The 17931-nt window shown below is 56.8% G+C and overlaps 1 protein-coding gene across 4 annotated transcripts in view; it reads left to right on the top strand.

The window, feature by feature from the left end:
• Positions 1 to 537: 537 nt before the first annotated feature.
• The window catches only part of AKNA (AT-hook transcription factor), a 72814-nt gene continuing 55420 nt past the window's right edge, over positions 538 to 17931 (top strand). For 3 of the 4 annotated variants that reach the window (XM_075905906.1, XM_075905905.1, XM_075905903.1), the window contains exon 1: positions 538 to 673. The gene's annotated coding sequence lies outside the window, so the exon portion shown is untranslated. Of the gene's footprint in view, positions 674 to 11769; positions 17427 to 17931 lie in introns of those variants that run through there. The other variant, XM_075905904.1, reaches the window with a different exon arrangement.

Genomic DNA, 17931 nt, shown 5'->3' with positions numbered 1-17931 from the left:
TGGGATGGAGCCATAGTGGGGGCCAACAGGTAGGTCCAGCTGAATGGAGGTGGGAGGGATGAATCTCTGCCCCGCCCATTCTCTCTTGCTGCCCAATCCCAGGCCCGCAGGAGTTGCTAGACGCACTGATTGACATAACTTGATCCTGCCGAGTTTATTCCAGCTGTTGACTACTCGCTGCTCTCCGGACGCGCTGATTGGCTGCAATCGTTATATTATGCTAATGAAATGGAATCCCTCTCCCCTGATTGGAACAAAGACAGGACTAGGCAGCACTTTAAACCATCCTGTTAGTCTGGAAAGTGCTGCCTAGTCCTGTCTTTTGTTTCAGCAAGACCAGACTAACAGGGCTGCATCTCTATCACTGTTCCCCTGATTGGAGCCACGCTCTGCATTATGCAAATATAGACGAGAGCCCCGCCCCCTTAGCGGACAGATGTGACGTACCCTTGCAAAAACTCCGGTGCGGGAAATATGATGTATTATGCTAATGAGAGCCGAGGCGCCGCCTCCTGCCGGGGTTATGCTAATGAGGGCCCCGCCCCTGCCATCTGCCCGTCTCGGGCTGGAGACTATTGTTCGCAACTCCGGGAACTGGACAGCGGAGGGGAGTTTGCTCTGCGCGGGGCCAAACTTTGGGCCGGGGAAGGGACTCGAACCGCCAGCTGCGCAGGTGAGCGAGGCCCCCTGACCCGGGCGAGCAGCGTGGCCGGGGCGGGTCCTACCCGCCGCCTGCCAAGTTCCATGTGTGTTTGCAGTGGGAGGCGGCTCGAAAGTTCACTCGCAAACCCAGGGCTGCCTGGGGGCCGGAGATTTAACCCGAGGCGAGACGGTAAAAATGCCTCAGCCCCCCAAGGAGGGGAAGAGATTTAGAAAAAACAGGAATAAAAATGAACCAGCTTTGCTCATCTCGCCCTGTGCGGAGGGAAACGTGAGCGGGGGCCGCAGCCAGCTGTGGGGTTAGTGTGTGTGTGTGTGTGTGTGTGTTTGGGTTTCCTGTCGCTGTTCCACTCGTGTTCCCAGGCTTCTTACAGCACAAGAAATGTCTAAGAGGGGCGGGGGCTTTGAAACAATCCCAGCTCTATGCAACAGATCAGTGTGTGTGTGTGTGTGTGTGTGTGTGTGTCAGCCCCATGCAACAGATCTCTGTGTGTGTGTGTGTGTGTGTGTGTCAGCCCCATGCAACAGATCTGTGTGTGTGTGTGTGTGTGTGTGTCAGTCAGCCCCATGCAACAGATCTGTGTGTGTGTGTGTGTGTATGTGTGTGTGTGTCAGCCCCATGCAACAGATCAGTTGTGTCTGTTTATGTCTCCGCTCCTTGCAACAGATGTGTGTGTGTGTATGTGTGTGTGTGTGTCCCAGGGCTGGAGTGTCGTTGCTGTGGTTACCCCCAGCCTAAGTGGCATTGCAAGCTGGCTGGTTTGTGTGTGTGAAACTCACTAGGCAACCAAGGAGACATTCTGTGCATTGGTGACTTGCTTTACAAGAACCTGTGATTCAGCTAATCCGCTTCCCGCGCACAGAAAGCTACAGGCCCCTCTCTCGGTGGGAGGCAGAGGTGGGAAAGCTCTTGGTTATTAGGGATTAATGTCGGGGGAGACAGAGACGGTTGTGGAGGGACGGTGTTGTCTAGTGATTACAGCAGGACTCCTGTGTTCTGTTACCCTCTCCTGGGTGGGGTGTTGTAATCCACAGAGCAGAAGGGAGAACTCTTGTTTTTTGAAGGGTGAAGTTCTGTTGCTTAGATGGGGGCTGGCTCTCAGGACTCCTGGGTTCTACACACATACACACACACCCGGCCCCTATTTAAAAGGAATGTATTGTGGTGGTTAGAGGGGAGTGCGATTCAGTGCTTCTATGTTACGCATTCTTCGGAAATACCAGCTGTACAAACTGGCAAGCACAAGCCAAGCTGCATTCAAAAGTGCAAAAGATTTTGTTTTCCCCGTGATGGGCTTTCTGTGGGTCTGTTTCCTTTCTAAGCAGGCAGCTGGTTTAAGAATGTCCGGAGGGCGCGGGGGACGTGTACGTGGTTTTTTAAAAGTCTCTTTCCACTTAAAAAGTCTGTTTTGCTTTTTCAAGTGGGCTCTCCGAGTTTGTGGCAAGAGGATTTCATGGTCATTTCATCAGCGTACTCTGCTCACTGGCAGGAAATGTGGCAGTAAGTCCTGTCCTGGGCTGACGAGGGGGATTTCAAGACACTGGGATCTCGCCCTGGAGGTAGTTGCCTGGAGGATGTTGCAAGGGCTGCTTTGAGTTTTAGTTCCCTTTATTTTTCTTAGAAAAAAAGCGTTTAAAATCCTCATTTCCTTCAACACAGCTCACGCGCCACACCCCAGGGTGCACGAGGTGGCCAGGCTTTTAGAGGAAGGGTCCCTTTTGTATCCAGTGTAACCGGCACATCTCGGCCACGCTTTCCATTTGGCCCCATGATCCCTTCTGCTGTCTACGTGGCCCATCCCGTTTGTTCCTTCCCAGCCTGGTGCTGGAAGGGTCTCCCTTGCCCGCAGGCTGACAGCTGTAACTAGACAGGAATTAAGGCCACCGTCCTGAGCCACAGAACTGGCAGGGAGACTTGTCAGACTGCGTTAGAGCGACGTGCGCTGAGCACGCACCCGCCCGGTGGGGGGATGATGCTGAGGAGCGATGCGGCGCATCCCCATTCGCCGTGGCGCATCCCCATTCGCCGTGGGGCATCCCGGGGGCTTTGGAAGCTCAGAAGAGGCTAAAGGTCGTTTGTCCAAAATAGCCCCTCGCCTGAAGCGCTGTGGGGGGACGTGCACGGGTTTTGTGCTGCAAGGTGCTGAGATGAGGCTGTTACCCCTGCTAGGGTCAGAGTCACAGGGACCCACGGCAGGAGAGGCAAAGCGAGGGCTGCACGTGTGGCCTGCTGCTCCGTCTTCATTCATGCTGCGCTGCCTGGCAGGTGACTGACTCCTCGGGTCACAGCCTGGTGAATTGAGGCCAGAGCCAAAGCTCCCTGCCAGCAGTGACAGTCGTCCCTCTGGGGTTTGTGTCCGACCCTGGAGGTGTCCCCGGTGAGTGCTCAGTGACTGGAGTGGATGGACTCAAAGGGCAGCGTTCACCTGAGCAAGAGAAACAGGACTGGGTCCTCGGAGAATAAACACCAGCTGAACCCTTAGCTCATTTTTAACAGACATGGGAGGGAAGAAATACCCTGCATCTTCCATCTTCCATGGCAAACCAAGCTCCACGCAATACAGCTCCCAGGGCGCCAGAGCAGGGGATGAAGTTAAAGCCCTCGGTCAGTCCCAACTTGGGATCCTGCCAACCTCCACTGACCCCCTGTGGTTTCTTTTGAAACAGAGTTTGGGGGAGGGAGACTGGAAAAACAGCCATCTCTGCATCTCTGCATGGCTGTATTCTAGAGGTGGCGAAGGGCATTCTGCATCGTTTCTGGTGTTCTCGGGGTGATCCTTTATAGTGAAAGGTGTGGGCTGCGTGTCAGCTGGCTGGGCCAGGCTCTTGGTACAGTCGGTGTTCAGGTGTGAGGTCAGGGTGCCGGCTGGGTGACGAAACCGCCGGTGTCGCTTTTCAATGCCTGTTGGAGATGGGCACGCAAGCTTGGTGGGGTGCCATTGACAGCAGTGCAGGCACTCCAAAGGTGGTGGAGAATGCAGGGGACTTGCCCCTTCGCTGCTCTGCAGCTTTCGGGTGAGTGTGGGGCGCAGCGCTGTAACCTCCCCTGTCATGAAATCAAGGTTGCGTGTGTGTTAATAGAAAGGATGACGGTGCTGTGTCAGATGGACTCTCCATCACTGGAGATATTTAAGAGCAGATTAGGAGACTGGATTTGATGACCATGAGGGCAGGGGACTGGATTCGATGACTCTCAAGATCCCTTCCAGGTCTAGGAATCTATGCCAGGCCATGCTTGAGAGGCAGTGCTGTCTAGTGGGTAAAGTACCGCACTAGAACTCAGGGGATTTGGGTTCTGTTTGCAGCTCAACCCCTGGCCTGCTGGATGACCTTATGCAAGTCACTTGCCCAGATGATGCCTCAGTTTCCCTATCTGGGACCAATGACACTGCCCTCCTTTGGAAAGCACTTTGAGATCTGATGAAAGTGCTAGCGAGGAGCTTTTATAAAAGACTTTATTTCCCCATAAGATAACTTATGTACAATTGTTTATGAATTAAGAAATAACTATCAGGATTTGTCGTTTATTTCCTTTCTTTGTATGTGCACAAAAGTTGTATGTGTGTAAGTAAAGTTTTACAAGCCAGGCATAATTAGCTGCTGTACTGAGAATTTCCTCTTGCCAAATGTCAGCCAGGGACACATTCTTATGGCCTACTTAAAATCCCCCAAACCAGAGGTTTTCACTGGAAATGCTGACATGCCATTAATGAGCTAGTGGCATAGACAAAAGTTCAGACTGAACAGGGAATTTGCTGAGACTACTTGAGGCCTGGGAGTATGAAAACGATCGGCTACAAGGGGCTATCATTCCGTCAAGTTTCCCTTCGCAGCTTCAGTTAACATGCAAGGGACATTGGTGGGTTCAAAAATTCTGTAGAAAACTTCCTTCTCTATTAGGCATAATGATTATGGAGATTAGGGAGATTAGATGAGTTAACGGCAAAAGATGTTTTTAAAAGTGTATTTTTCACTCTTTACTCTGTTGGTTTCCTTTTTGCATTTCACTCATCCTGGGCAGTGAAGATAGGGCCAGATTTTCAAAGGGGGGGATACCTTATGGGAGGCAGAGTGTACTAGCAGATTGAGCACTGGAAGGGGACATAGGAGACCTGAGCTGTATTCCTGGCACACCCCCTTGTCTGGGGGAGGACCTCAGGCTGGCCACATCCCTGCTCTGTGACTCAGTTTCCACATCTGTAGAACGGAGCTAATGAGACAGCCACCCTTTTGGAAAGCACTTGGAGGACTATTGATGAAAAGTGCTGGATAAGAGCTGGGTATTTCATTCTTACTGATGTTTGTCCCCATGTATAATCACCTAAAACACAGCCCCTTGATCTCCAAGGTGTCTGAGTGCCCATAGATCGACTACCAAGGAGGGGAGCTGCAGGTTCTCATCCGGGCAATCAACAAACACAAGTCAGGAACCAAAACAATCAGAACAATGGCAGCAAAATGAAGAAATTAAAACCAAAAAGGGGAGAATCTTTCCATTTGACTCCTCGTTTCTGTGCCTTTGGGGCATGCCCTGTCACTTGTTGCGGAGAAAAACCAGAAAACACGCCCCTAGGAGTACTAGAAGCTACTTCCTTTAAATAATGAATGCTGAGCTTCCCACTTAAGGTCATAATGGATGGAGCTTTAGCTTTAGGTACCCTTGGATCCTCCTTGTCACATGTTTACCGACCCCCTCAAAGAACTCTAGGGCTATGTCTACACTGGCAGCTTCTTGCTCGAGAACTGTTTTTCAGAAGTCTTTCACAAGAGAGCGTCTACACTGGCATGTGCTTTTGCGCCAGAGAATCCATGCCAGTGTGGACGCTCTCTTGCGCAAGAAAGCTCCAATGGCCATTTTAACCACAGGGCTTTCTTGCGCAAGAAAATCATGTTGCCTGTCTACACTGGCCTCTTGCGCAAGAGGGCTTATTCCTCGTAGGGAGAGGAATAACTCTTCTGGAAGAAGCCCTGTTTTCCGACACTAGACTGTACATTTCCTTGTGCAAGAATGCGTGTGCAGTGTAGACACCCGGCAAGTTTTTGTGCAAGAACAGCTGTTCTTGTGCAAGAAGCCACAAGTGTAGATGTAGCCTAGCATGAAACAACAAATGGTCTGGTAGCACTTTATAGACTAACAAAACAAAGTGCTACCAGACCATTTAGTGTTTTTTAAGTTTATCTTGTACAGACTAACTCGGCTACCCCCTGCAGCTTTCTAGCAGATTACTAAAGCATGATTTCCCTTTACAGAAACCATGACCAACGGGAGCTGCGGGGCAGCACCTGCAGCTAATGGCATATTAGGTTGCATTAGAAGGAGCATTGCCAGCAGATCCAGAGATGTGATTATTCCCCTTTATTCAGCTCTGGTGAGGCCACATCTGGTGTGTTCTGTCCAGTTCTGGGCCCCTCACTATAGAAAGGATGTGGATGCATTGGAGAGGGTCCAGCGGAGGGCAACCAAAATGATTAGGGGGCTGGAGCACATGACCTCTGAGGAGAGGCTGAAGGATTTTGGTTTATTTAGTCTGCAGAAGAGTGAGGGGGGATTTGATAGCAGCCTTCAACTTCCTGAAGGGGGGTTCCAAAGAGGATGGAGAGAGGCTGTTCACAGAAGTGAGAGATGGCAGAACAAGGAGTAATGGTCTCACGTTGCAGTGGGGGAGGTCTAAGTTGGCTATTAGGGAAAACTATTTCCCTAGGAGGGTGGGGAAGCCCTGGGATGGGTTCCCTAGGGAGGGGGTGGAATCTCCATATCTAGAGGTTTTTAAGTCTCAGCTTGACAAAGCCCTGGCTGGGTTGATTTAGATGGGTTGGTCCTGCCTAGAGCAGGGGGCTGGACTGGATGACTCTTGAGGTCTCTTCCAGCCCCAGGATTCTAGGATTAAAAGGACACTGTGCAGACACAGCCTCCCTAGGGTTGCCAGGTGTCTGGTATTTGGGCCCTCTGTCTGGTAAAAATTTTTAGAAAATACCAGACGTGCAATGTGCACTGTCCGGTATTTTCTGGTTTTCCAGCGGGGCGCCGGACGGAAGTCTGGCAGGGTCAGGGGGAGTGGCTGGGAGGCGGTGCGCGATCGGCGCTGGGAGCCCCTGGTTGCATCTGAGGAGGAGGGGAAGCCCTGTCCCTGTCCCGTGTGCGGGACGGGCAGTGCCCTGGAATCTGCACGTGCCCGGGTCAGTCCCGCTCCATGCCAGCCAATTTGCTCCCCCCTCTGCCCCCAGCCAGCTCTGCTTCCCGCCGGCTGCCCCTCCCCCGATCTCCCCAGCCACTGTAGGGCTGCCAGGTGTCCGGTTTTCTACCAGTCTGGTATTTGCACCGTCTGGTAGAAAAATTCAGAAAATACCGGACGTGTGCAATGTGCAATGAGCAATGTCCGGTATTTTCTCAGTTCCCGGCTGGGCGCCGGGCGGGGGCAAGGGAGCGACGGGGAGGCGAGGCCACGATTGGCACTAGGAGCCTCTGGTCACATGCAAAAGCCGAGGGGGGGGGAGGGAGCGGGGGCTGGGACTCCCCCCGCCCGGCTTCTGCACACAACCAGAGGCTCCCAGCGCCAGTCGCAGCCCCGCCTCCCAGCTGGGAGCCTCTGATTGGTGCAGAAGCCGGGTGGGGGGAGTGGCTCCCAGCCCCGCCCCCGCCCGGCTTCTACAAGCAACTAGAGGGAGTGCCTGCTGGGGGGGCGGGGGGCGGCCCCTTGGACTCAGACTGCGGCCGTGGCTGCACCCCCCCCCCCCCCCCGGCCAGCTCCGCTTCCCCCCCAGGTGGGTGGCCGGGCTGGGAGGAATGTCGGGGGAGAGCGCTGGATTGTCAGAGGGCTGGCAGTTCAGAAAGGGGGGGGGCGTCTCTTTTTGTCGTCTTCTAGCTGCCCCCCTCCTGGGCTGCATCCCTGCTCGTAGGCGGAAGGGAGGCGTAGCAGCTGGCCCTTTCTCCCTTGCAGTCCTGTGGCCCTGCGGACTGCGGGTGCAGCGGGGGCGATGCGCCCGGAGGTGAGCTGGAAATTTGTGCCTCCCGTGCCCATTGGCAGAGCTTGCATGGCCCAGCTGCACAGAGGTGCAAGCCGGGGCTGGGGTGCACATGGGCCGGGCTGGGCTAGCCCAGAGGATCGCTGGGCAGGCTGGAGTGTGCTGGCAAAGCTGGGCTGGGCCGCAGGGGAAGGCAGGGCGGTGCCTGGGCCAGGCAGGAGTTGCAGAAGGTGCAGCAGGTTGGGGTGGAGGTGCCTGGCAGTGCAGTGCATGGCAATGGCAGGGGGTCAGGCAGCGATGCCGGGCGTGTCTGGGGTGGAGTTGGGTCTGTGCGGCGCCCGTGACTGCCCGGAGCTCCATCGGCCGCGTGCTGTCCCCACACACTCGTGTTCCTCGCTCGCACGAGCATTTCACAACGGAAAAGGGGGGGACGTAGCGAGCATCCGGGGCCCAGGAAAGAGCCAGGAAATGCAGCGTGCGCCTCAGCTCTCCCGGGATCCGCGCCAAGCTTTGCCTGCTACCAGCAAGTCCCCAGAGCGCGGCTGGAGCCACGCTCAGCTGGTGCCTTCCCAGCCGCGGGGGGGCCTGGCGCAGGGGGCTTTTGTCTGCACGAGTGTGGGGAGAGCAGCAAGCGGCCAGCGATGGATAATCAGATTAGCCGAGCGAGGCTGGCATCTCAGAGTGGGGGCAGGGCGCTTTCCCTCCCCACGGCTTCTCTTTCGGGCAGCTGCCAGTGGCAGGGCCAGGCTGCTGAGCAAAAGCCTGGCTGGCAGATCACACTCAGCGAGGCTGGGACAATCTTGAGGGTGGGGCTGCTGAGCTGCGCCCCTCTTTGCCCCAGGCGCGGGTCACACCTGGGGGGCGATGGCAGCACCCAGGAGTGGAGTTGCTGAAATAGCCCCTGGCAGCCAGGAACCCAGAGCTGCCAATGGAGCTCAAAGGGTCGGAAGCTGGGACCCCCCCCCCCCCCCAAGGCAGCAGGGCCAGGCTGCCAGAACTAGCCGAACCTGTGAAACCCACAGCCAGGAGCCCCCAGGGTAGTGGTGGTGGTGGCCGCGACTCCCAGGGGCAGCAGGGCCCCGGGCATGGGCTGGCGGGCGGGATCCTGGCTCCGGGTGCAAAATTGTGGGTGGGCCTGCGGCACCCCCCACACCTATTCCCTGCACCTCTGATTACACTTCCCAGCCCCTCTCGTGGGTAGCCACCCGGCCCCAGGCTCGCTGGGGTGAAGGATTCCTGGTTATGATGTTCCACTGATGCTGTAGCAAAGAATCAGAACCCACTTCCCTTTCTGTCCTCTGGGGTGGGAGAGGGGGAGGAGGAGTCAGGGTGTCTACTTTAGTCACATCCTTTCGTCGGGCCCTGCCTGTCTCTTTCTCTTTCATTTTCATGCACTGGCCAGGACTAGAGTCTCCCCCTCCTCCTCTCCCCCCGCTCCCGCCTCCCACTGGAGTTTCACATTGGGAGAAGAGGTGAGAAACTGTTTGCCAATTTCTGCCAAAGGTCACTGTGGTTGTAGGGAATTGTCCATGTCCTCTGCTTATAGGCTGGAGGGGGAGAAAGCCAACTTGGACCCCAGGTTAGGTTTTGTAAAACAGTCATTCACAAAACCAAAATCAATGCCCACGAGTTTGAAAGAAGAATTCATACGGGAAGAATGGTTTTTAATTTTTGTTATTAAATCTTCCAGTGTTTGCGATATTGCCAAACCTAGGGACTCAAATCACAAGCCAAGCCTCCTGCAATCATGAAATAAACAAAAAGCAACAAAAACTTTGGAATGTATTTGTTTGCTGTGTGATTATTATTATTATTATTATTTTTTTGAGTATGAGAGTTTAGTTTTTCAAGTTTTTTCTGCAGGCCCTAAGGGCAGAGTTTTAATATCTGATCAACAGAAATCTGAGATTCTCACGAAACATGAACTCCAGAAAACCACCAAGTATCACAAGACCCAATAAAACCAGGCTAGTTAGCAGTGCTGTTTGCAGCTCAGTCTTTGCGTCATTGTGCTAGAGCAAGAAAACAAGTGAAACTGACAAGAAACAAGAGACGCTGACCTGTCAAGTCCTGTGCTCCAGCCCCCCAAAAAGGAGGGTTGGAACTCAAGGACGGGGGCTGTGTGTGTGTCTGGTGAAGAAAGGTGGGTGTGAGGGGAGGGACGGCGGGAGAGGAGGCTGGTCGTGTATGTGACAGACAGGCCAGGAGGTTTTGGATGGGTGAGGGTGTGTTTGGGGTTGTGGTCTTGAGATCTGGTGATGGGAAAATGTTAGTTCAGGATGGGCATCTGGGGGGGGGGGGGGGGGAAGTGTGTGGATGCCTGGAGGGAGAGGATGTTGGGGGGGGGGGGTCTGTTACGGGTTGTGATGGAAGGAGATTTTGGGGCGGCCTGTTCCGGGGACGTTCGGAGCTATGTGGGGCTGTGTGTTTAGGGGCCACAGTGGGGTACGTCCCTGTCTGGAGAGAAGGCATGGGGGCGAATGGCAGAAGAAGGGAGGAAGGGTGGCAGAGTTAGTGACGGACTCCTCTCTCTGGAAGGAGAGATGGCAGCCCAGTATCCGAAGCACCAGCAAGCCGTGCTGGCTCCCGCAGACGGTGCCGGGACCCCGTTCCACAGAAAACGCACAGAAACGTCAGAAAGCGAATTGGGGCAGGATCTTCGGCTGGTGTAAATCAGCGTCATTCCACTGAGGTCACTGGAGACACGCCAGTCTCCATCAGCTGAGGATTTGGCCCAGCGATCGGGATGATGGCGGTGCCTAGCAACCTCAGCCTTGCACAGACACAACAAACGCATGGGACCATCCCTCCCCCACCCCGAGCTTCCGTCTCCCCTCACTGCATCGACCTCAGGAAACCTCCGTTGTTTTAAACTCTCTTTTAACCTGTCGGCAATAAGGCCCACGCCTGCCTCGGGGTTCGTACCCCGCCCCGTCGGAACGTGCTCCTGTCCAGTTCGCTGGCAGAATCGTTTCATTGTCCCGTATCCTGAGCCCTTTGCAGCGCTAGCTCCTCCGGCCTCTGTCCTTAGCGCTCCCGTTGCCTTCAGCTCTTCTGATTTTATGGCAAGTGAGTTTATTTTGGCTTTGCACTATGGGGGACTTGGTTATGGCGACGCCAGATCTGGAGCGTAAGAATGGTCATAGTGGGTCAGACCAACGGTCCATCTAGCCCAGCAGCCTGTGTTCAAAGAGCAGCTAGCGCCAGATGCCCCAGAGGGAACGAACAGGACAGGGAGTCTTCAAGAGGTCCCTCCCATTCCCGGCTCCTGAGAAACAGAGGCCAGGGACGCCGTTCCTACTAATCCTGGCTAATAGTCATTGATGGGTCTGTCCTCCATGAATGTATCTAGCTCTTCCTTGAACCTTGTTATGGGCTTGGACATCAGGTCGGGTCCAAGGTGCGTTGGCTGAGCCGGGCGTGGGACAGCCAGGAGTAGCAGAGGTCGGGTCCAAGGTGCGTTGGCTGAGCCGGGCGTGGGACAGCCAGGAGTAGCAGAGGTCGGGTCCAAGGTGCGTTGGCTGAGCCGGGCGTGGGACAGCCAGGAGTAGCAGAGGTCGGGTCCAAGGTGTGTTGGCTGAGCCGGTTGTGGGACGGCCAGGAGTAGCAGAGGTCGGGTCCAAGGTGTGTTGGCTGAGCCGGGCGTGGGACGGCCAGGAGTAGCAGAGGTCGGGTCCAAGGTGCGTTGGCTGAGCCGGGCGTGGGACGGCCAGGAGTAGCAGAGGTCGGGACCAAGGTGCGTTGGCTGAGCCGGGCGTGGGACGGCCAGGAGTAGCAGAGGTCGGGTCCAAGGTGCGTTGGCTGAGCCGGGCGTGGGACAGCCAGGAATAGCAGAGGTCGGGACCAAGGTGCGTTGGCTGAGCCGGGCGTGGGACAGCCAGGAGTAGCAGAGGTCGGGACCAAGGTGTGTTGGCTGAGCCGGGCGTGGGACAGCCAGGAGTAGCAGAGGTCAGGACCAAGGTGTGTTGGCTGAGCCGGGCGTGGGACGGCCAGGAGTAGCAGAGGTCGGGACCAAGGTGCGTTGGCTGAGCCGGGCGTGGGACGGCCAGGAGTAGCAGAGGTTGGGACCAAGGTGCGTTGGCTGAGCCGGGCGTGGGACGGCCAGGAGTAGCAGAGGTCGGGACCAAGGTGCGTTGGCTGAGCCGGGCGTGGGACGGCCAGGAATAGCAGAGGTCGGGACCAAGGTGCGTTGGCTGAGCCGGGCGTGGGACGGCCAGGAGTAGCAGAGGGTGCATTGGCATGTGGAATACCCAGAGCGTTTCAGTGCAATGCGGTGCACAGGTTATATATTTAGGGTGGATTTAAATGTGTGTGTTTAATTTGGGCGTAGCTAGCCCATACTGGGTAGTCCTGACCCCTAAACCCAGCCCCTTTTCCACGTGGAGACAAGGCTGATACCTCACAAGTTCTTAGAGACAGAGACCATCTTTTTTCATAGGCTTTTAGGACTGGAAGGGGCCTGGAGAGGCCTTCTGGGCCAGTCCCCTGCACTCAAGGTGGGGCTAAGCAGTAGTGATTGTTATTTACATATCTAAGTATTCTGTGGACCATCCCTGTGTCTGTACAGCGCCTAGCACGGTGCAGTCCTGGCCCTGCCGGGGGTTCATCGGCGCTACTGCCGTACAGACCAATAATAACACTTGGAATCGGAGGGAGGTGAAAATAGCGTCACTCGGAACAGAAGATGCGCCCTCACTGGAGCGGCCCCGTTGCTCTGCGATGCATCGGAACCAGGTGGGGCTTGCGTTCTGCCCAAGGGGGCAGCTGCCTCTGGGCTCTCCTCCGCGTTTGCAGCCCGCGCCGGGTGATGGTTGCGTCTGTGGAGAAGATCAAACCGTTAACGAAAAGGCTCGCGAGCGAAGAGCCCGAAGGAGCTCCAGTGAGTCTGCAGCCCCACGGTGAAGTTCTCCCAGCTGGTTGTCTGGGAGTCCTGTTTGGGTGTGTCCAGATTTGAGGGATTAGGCCCAAACCGAATAACGAGGGGCCCGTTGGCACCCAGCGTGAACTCTCCGGCCCCTCGGGCATTCGTAGAAGAACATCACATAAGAGCGGCCAGCCTGGGGCAGACCTCAGGTCTCTCTAGCCCAGTCTCCTGTCCCAGATCTTGGCAAATGCCAGGTGCTTCAGAGGGCATGAACAGAACAGGCAATCGCCACGTTCCCTTTGGCTTGTTGGTAAGCTCCCAAGTCTGCTCCGTCCAGCATAATGGGGCCAATCCAAAGCTCTTTGACTCCTTTGATGCTGGTGGGCTTTGGATCGGGCCCTGTATCTTTTCACTCCAAGACAAAATCCATATTGTCTGGGGCACCGTATGCAAAGCTGGCCTGGTCTGGGAGGGTACCAGCCTCGTGGCCTGCCCTGGACCTTGGGATGTGAAAGGGGAAAGGGTGAGTAGTCCCCTGTGCAGTGAAGAGCAGAGGCTTACACAGGGCCAGCTGCCTTAGTGACTGCGTCTCCTGGGTGCACAGCGGACCTACAGGATGGCGAAGAAGGACGTGGGTGTCCCCATCCAGATACAGCAGGAATACTGTCTGTCTGTCTTAGGGGCAGGCCCATCACTGGAGTATGTGAGCCTCTTACACCCTTGCATGTGTTTATCCCCACAAGCTCCCGGTGCGACTGGGTCGCGTTGTTTAACTCCATTTTACAGATGGGAAACTGAGGCACGGACGCCAAATGACTTGCCCAACTCTGCGGCTGATCAAGAAATCAGCCCAGTCTTAAGCGCCTCAGGCTAATGCCCTAAGCATTGGGCCACCCTTTGCTCACATCCCCGCAGAGCACAGAGGTGGGAGGTGGCCAGGACCCTGCCCTGACCAGCTCCTAGGCAGACGTAACTGGAAGCGACTGGTCCGTTCCTCTCTGCTCTGGAGCCGCACTCGGCCAGCCCTGGCCACCGCAAATCAAAGCACATTCCCATCCCTGCCCGGGTTTCAATTGCTGCAGAGGGTTGGCAAACGCTGTCGTCCTCGCCTCGCTAATTACACAGCCCGGGCTGGGTTAATTGCCCTCTCATGAATATGCCAGCACATGGCACGCCCCCAGGATGACAATTACAGCACGCCGTCGCCGGGAGTGATTATTACCCCTCCGTCTCCTCGGCTCCCCTTTGTGTGTAATTATAGAGGGCTGTCTAGCAGCGATTGCCTGGGCTGCAGAGCAACCCTGCTTCCCTCTGCCTGTGGCGCCAGCCGCGTTTGAATGCAAAGATTTGTTCCAGCGAGGGGCGAGCCTCAATCGCCCCGCTGGACTCGTGGCCAAAGAGCCGGGCAGCTTGTCTGCCCCTTGTGGGAGCTCTCCGGTGGCGAGGAGAGTTGGAACGTGCCCAGCGCCGGATCTGGGCTGGGGTGCAGAGAATCCGGCGCTCCGACGTGGGGCGAAGGCTTAGGCCAGGTTTTGTTTTGCTGATGCCGCCTTGCCCTTGGGTGAGTCGATCCCATTGGCACCTCCTCCGCTCCTGAGCCCAGGTTCTCCGGATCCTTTCCCTACGGGGCAGACTCAATCCAGCAGCCTTCGATGTCAGTCGAGAGACCCGAGGGGGGCGCCCCACTGCAAGCGGCCGGCGGGATTTCCCTGGACAGTGAAGGCAAAAAATAGCTTGCGTCATTCCCGCCTTTCCCCTGGGCAGACCCTCCAGGGTTATTGTGTTGCCTCGCACCATGCTGGGGAGACATTAGCCCCCTGCTCCTCCTGCCAGATGCTAACGGGTGATAAAGAAACAACAGCAAGGACAAGCGCAGGAATGGTGATCTGGCTACAGCGGGGGTGGGGAGCCTCAGGCCCCACCCCCTCCTGCTACCCCACCTTGAGACTGGAGCAGACAGAATCTAGTGGCCTGGCCCCCCTGGCTCTGGCGTGCGAGGGGGATGTGGGGCGCGTCTCTCTCCTCCGTCGGAGGCCGTGTCAGCGAGATGTTCTCACTTGTGTGCAGCTCCCGGCTGATTTTTCTGTGGGCCAGTGGCCCCCGACCCAGAAAAGGTTTCCCCACACCTGGTCCTACAGTAAATCCCAATTAACGCCTGCGCTGCTCTACCCAGAACCCAGCATGTCCTGCCTGCCAGCGGAGCCCGTCTCCTTGTGCCCCAGGGAGAAGCCAGTGGGTGCGCCTCGCACACTCTAGTGCCGTCCAAGCTGGGGGCTCCTCGGAGATTTGCCTCCACCAGAAGCAGCAAAGGGGACGGAGCAGAACTCGCCTGTCCTCGGCCGTTGTTCTGCGACGTTTTCTGGAGGCCGCGTCCAAGCCCGTGTCCAGGAGCGATCTGTTGAAAAGCCTCGTCTCCCGCAGAGCGATCTGCCTGCTGTTGCAAACACTCGGTGTGTGGGACGGAATTTGTGCAGATGTCCAGCTGGGGAAGGGTGCGGAACCGGCAGCTCTGGGCACGGAAACCCTCTGCCTACAGCTCTCGGAAGGCACTTCCTTCCTTGTCCACGGGGCAGATGCAGCAGCGGGCCAAGGTACCTTGTGCTGTCACACCGTGGGCCTTGTTCCTGACACGATGCCCTGCCTCTTCGGCGGAGAGGGAGTTGAGTCTTCAAGCTCGTTCGGTCCCCTTCCTCCCAGCTGAGACTTCCAGCAGGGGACTAGCTGTCACGGGGACACTCATCCACAGGGCACCCTCTGATCTAAGGTTAGGGCCCTGCCTAAAGCCCAACCCAGAATCAGTCCTGGGGGAATTCGGCAATTTTACTGTGGCTCTCAATGCGACCATTGCAGGGTTCCCCCAGGACTAAACGGCCTGGCTGAATAGCAGAAGGGCCTCGCCCCAAAGAGCTGAGACCAGACAGACAGACACAGCGTGGGGAGAGGGGGGGAGGCAGAGTGGACAATGGGATGGCCACTGACTGAGAGCACCCATGGGTGTCTCCTGGCCCCTCAAAGAGCAACCCAGGAGCGCCTGTTGCTGTCAGCAGCACTGAGCACAAAGCGCTACCCACCTGCGTTGCCTGTGAACCTGTACCCTAATGGTGAAACACTCTGCATCCTTCTGATCCACTCCTCCCTTAGCCAGAGTGAGGGTGATGAATTTTTGTATTGCAGTGACACCTGGAGGTCCCTGCCAAAATCAGAAACACAGTGGGGGAGGTGCAAACAACGGTCCCTGCCTTGTGGAGCTTACAGTCTAGACAAGATGGACAATGAGGGGAAACTGAGGCACAGAGTAGCGCAGCAACTCTATTTCCACTTCTCATTGGCCTGCTATTTGCCGGGGTCACCCAGCAGGTGAGAGGTGGAAAGAGAACTTGGGGCTCGTGATCCTGGCCTGGTGCTGTAGCCACTGGACCTAAGTAGGCCTTGCACCGCTAAAACGTGCCAGTCAGGAGTGAGGGGCCCGGCATTCTGTCGAGATGCCCCTGACAAGAGGTGGTGCTGGGGCAAAGCACCTTGTGAAAAGGGTCCTGTCGCAGGCTCCCGGGGATATTTCAACGCGAATCCGCAGTTGGCCTCCCACATTTTCTTAACTTTTTTGAGAAACCTCATCTTGCCCAGCTCAGCTGCCTCTTCGTCTGGCGTCTTTATTCCTCCTCACGTCTCCCTCGGGGCAGCACTGACTAAGCCAAGTCAGCCGCCGGCACCACACCACACAAGAAGCGGCACGGAGCAGCGTCAGAAGAGACGCGGTTTTGTGGTCCAGGCACAAGAACTAGCCATCAGGAGATCTGGGGCCACATCCTGCCTCCGCCACCGGCTTTCTGGGTGACCTTGGGTTCCTCAGTTCCCATCAGTGAGATGGGGAGGAGGATACTTCCCTTCCCTGGGGTACTGTGAGGCGAAATCCAGGAGTGCCAGGAGGATGCTGTGACGTGTCAGGGCCTAGAAGGGCCCCAAACAAGATGCAGCTTCATGGACACACTGTAGGAACCCACAGCACCAAAAGGAGCCTTTTATATTGAGAGGAGCCTCACAACACAGGAAGAGCAAAATCTTTAAAAAGCCAGTTTGAGTCAGACCGAGCATTTTACGCAGCCAGGAGCGACCAAAGGCCGTTCCCTTCTGATTCATTCGACACGCGTTGGCGGCGTCCATTCAGGTCTCGGTAAAAATTGGACCACGTCACACAAGCTAATTTCATATGTACCAGATTCTGGGTCGGAGGGACGGTCCCGGGTTTCTTAGCATCAGTCGCTTTCCCCACCCTGCACCTCTGAGACGTCTCCCAGCCCTGTCGGATGGTGGGTGTGGCCCTAGATTTCTCCCTAGGCATCCTTCTTCAGCGGGACGCCCCTTTGTCCAGCGTCACCAGAGCTGCCAAGCACTGAAGGCACAGTGCTCACTGAATGCCGCCCTCGCCCCTCGAGGCGGCACGTTGGCCAAGCCCCATGGAGGCAGCTTGCCCTACCACTGCCCGTCTGTCTGTGGGTAGCAGCCTCCAGGGACAATTGTCCACAGTGGATCTGTTTTAAAAGGGAGCCTCCGGCCCAGGTTATTGTCTGAATGCAGGACAAGCTGAGGGTGGCAGGGCTGTGCCCGCCGGGCCCACAGGGCTGGTGCCAACTGGCAGGCTCTACAGGGTTAAGCCGTTTTGCCTGCGCGCACCCTCATGAGAAGTTGTAGGAAAGCTGCCTGCACGCTTCCTGCCTCTGCCTCCGTCTGGGGGCGGGGAAGGAGCCCGGGGAGAGACATGAGCCTGCGAGGCTCCTCGGTCTGACAGCGCAGGCTGGAGACGAGCCAGGGCAGCGGGAGAACTGAAGGGGGAGAGTTCAGGACAGAACTGAGCTGGGTTTGGCGGGACGGCGCGGCTCTGGAGACCCCAGGCAGGGAGCCAGGCTGGGCTTGCGGGCGTGGAAAGGGAGAAGGCAAACAGGTAAGTGGATCTGACCTCCCCACCCCGCTGCTTCGGCTCTGCCCCCGGCCGCGGCAGCAGGCTTTCCGGATGTCGAGCACTCGCCCGCTGGAGTTGCCGGGGTCTGTGCGCAGAGCCCAGCAGCAGTGCTGAGAAGGAAACAACAGGGGCGGACGCAGGCTGGAGAGGCAAGCGGGGCGGCAGGGTGCAGCGGGGGTGGGGGGCCGGGCAGTGGGAAGCGAGGGAAGCCCCGGCACCACAGTCTGCCTGTGCATTTCCAGTGCTCGCATCCCCACCGTGTCCAGCTGTACTGCCGGCTCCAGGGACCTGCTGCTGAGCTGTACCCGGGGCGGGGGTTGGCCGGAAGCTACCCTGGCTCCGCGGTGAGCCCCACCGTTATGTCGCCCCTGCCCCAAAGCAGCGAGACTTTCTGCTGCCTGCTTTGCTTCCATGGGGATTTCCTGCAGCAAGCGGGGACTTCTTGTGTCAAGCACATGGCGGCGGGCAGGGCTGAGCGCTGTGGTGA

Source organism: Pelodiscus sinensis, chromosome 22 (genome assembly GCF_049634645.1).
Source record: "Pelodiscus sinensis isolate JC-2024 chromosome 22, ASM4963464v1, whole genome shotgun sequence".
NCBI classification, from domain to species: domain Eukaryota; kingdom Metazoa; phylum Chordata; order Testudines; family Trionychidae; genus Pelodiscus; species Pelodiscus sinensis.
The sequence above is the reverse complement of the archived record's forward strand: the minus strand, read 5'-3'. Positions and strand labels throughout refer to the sequence as shown.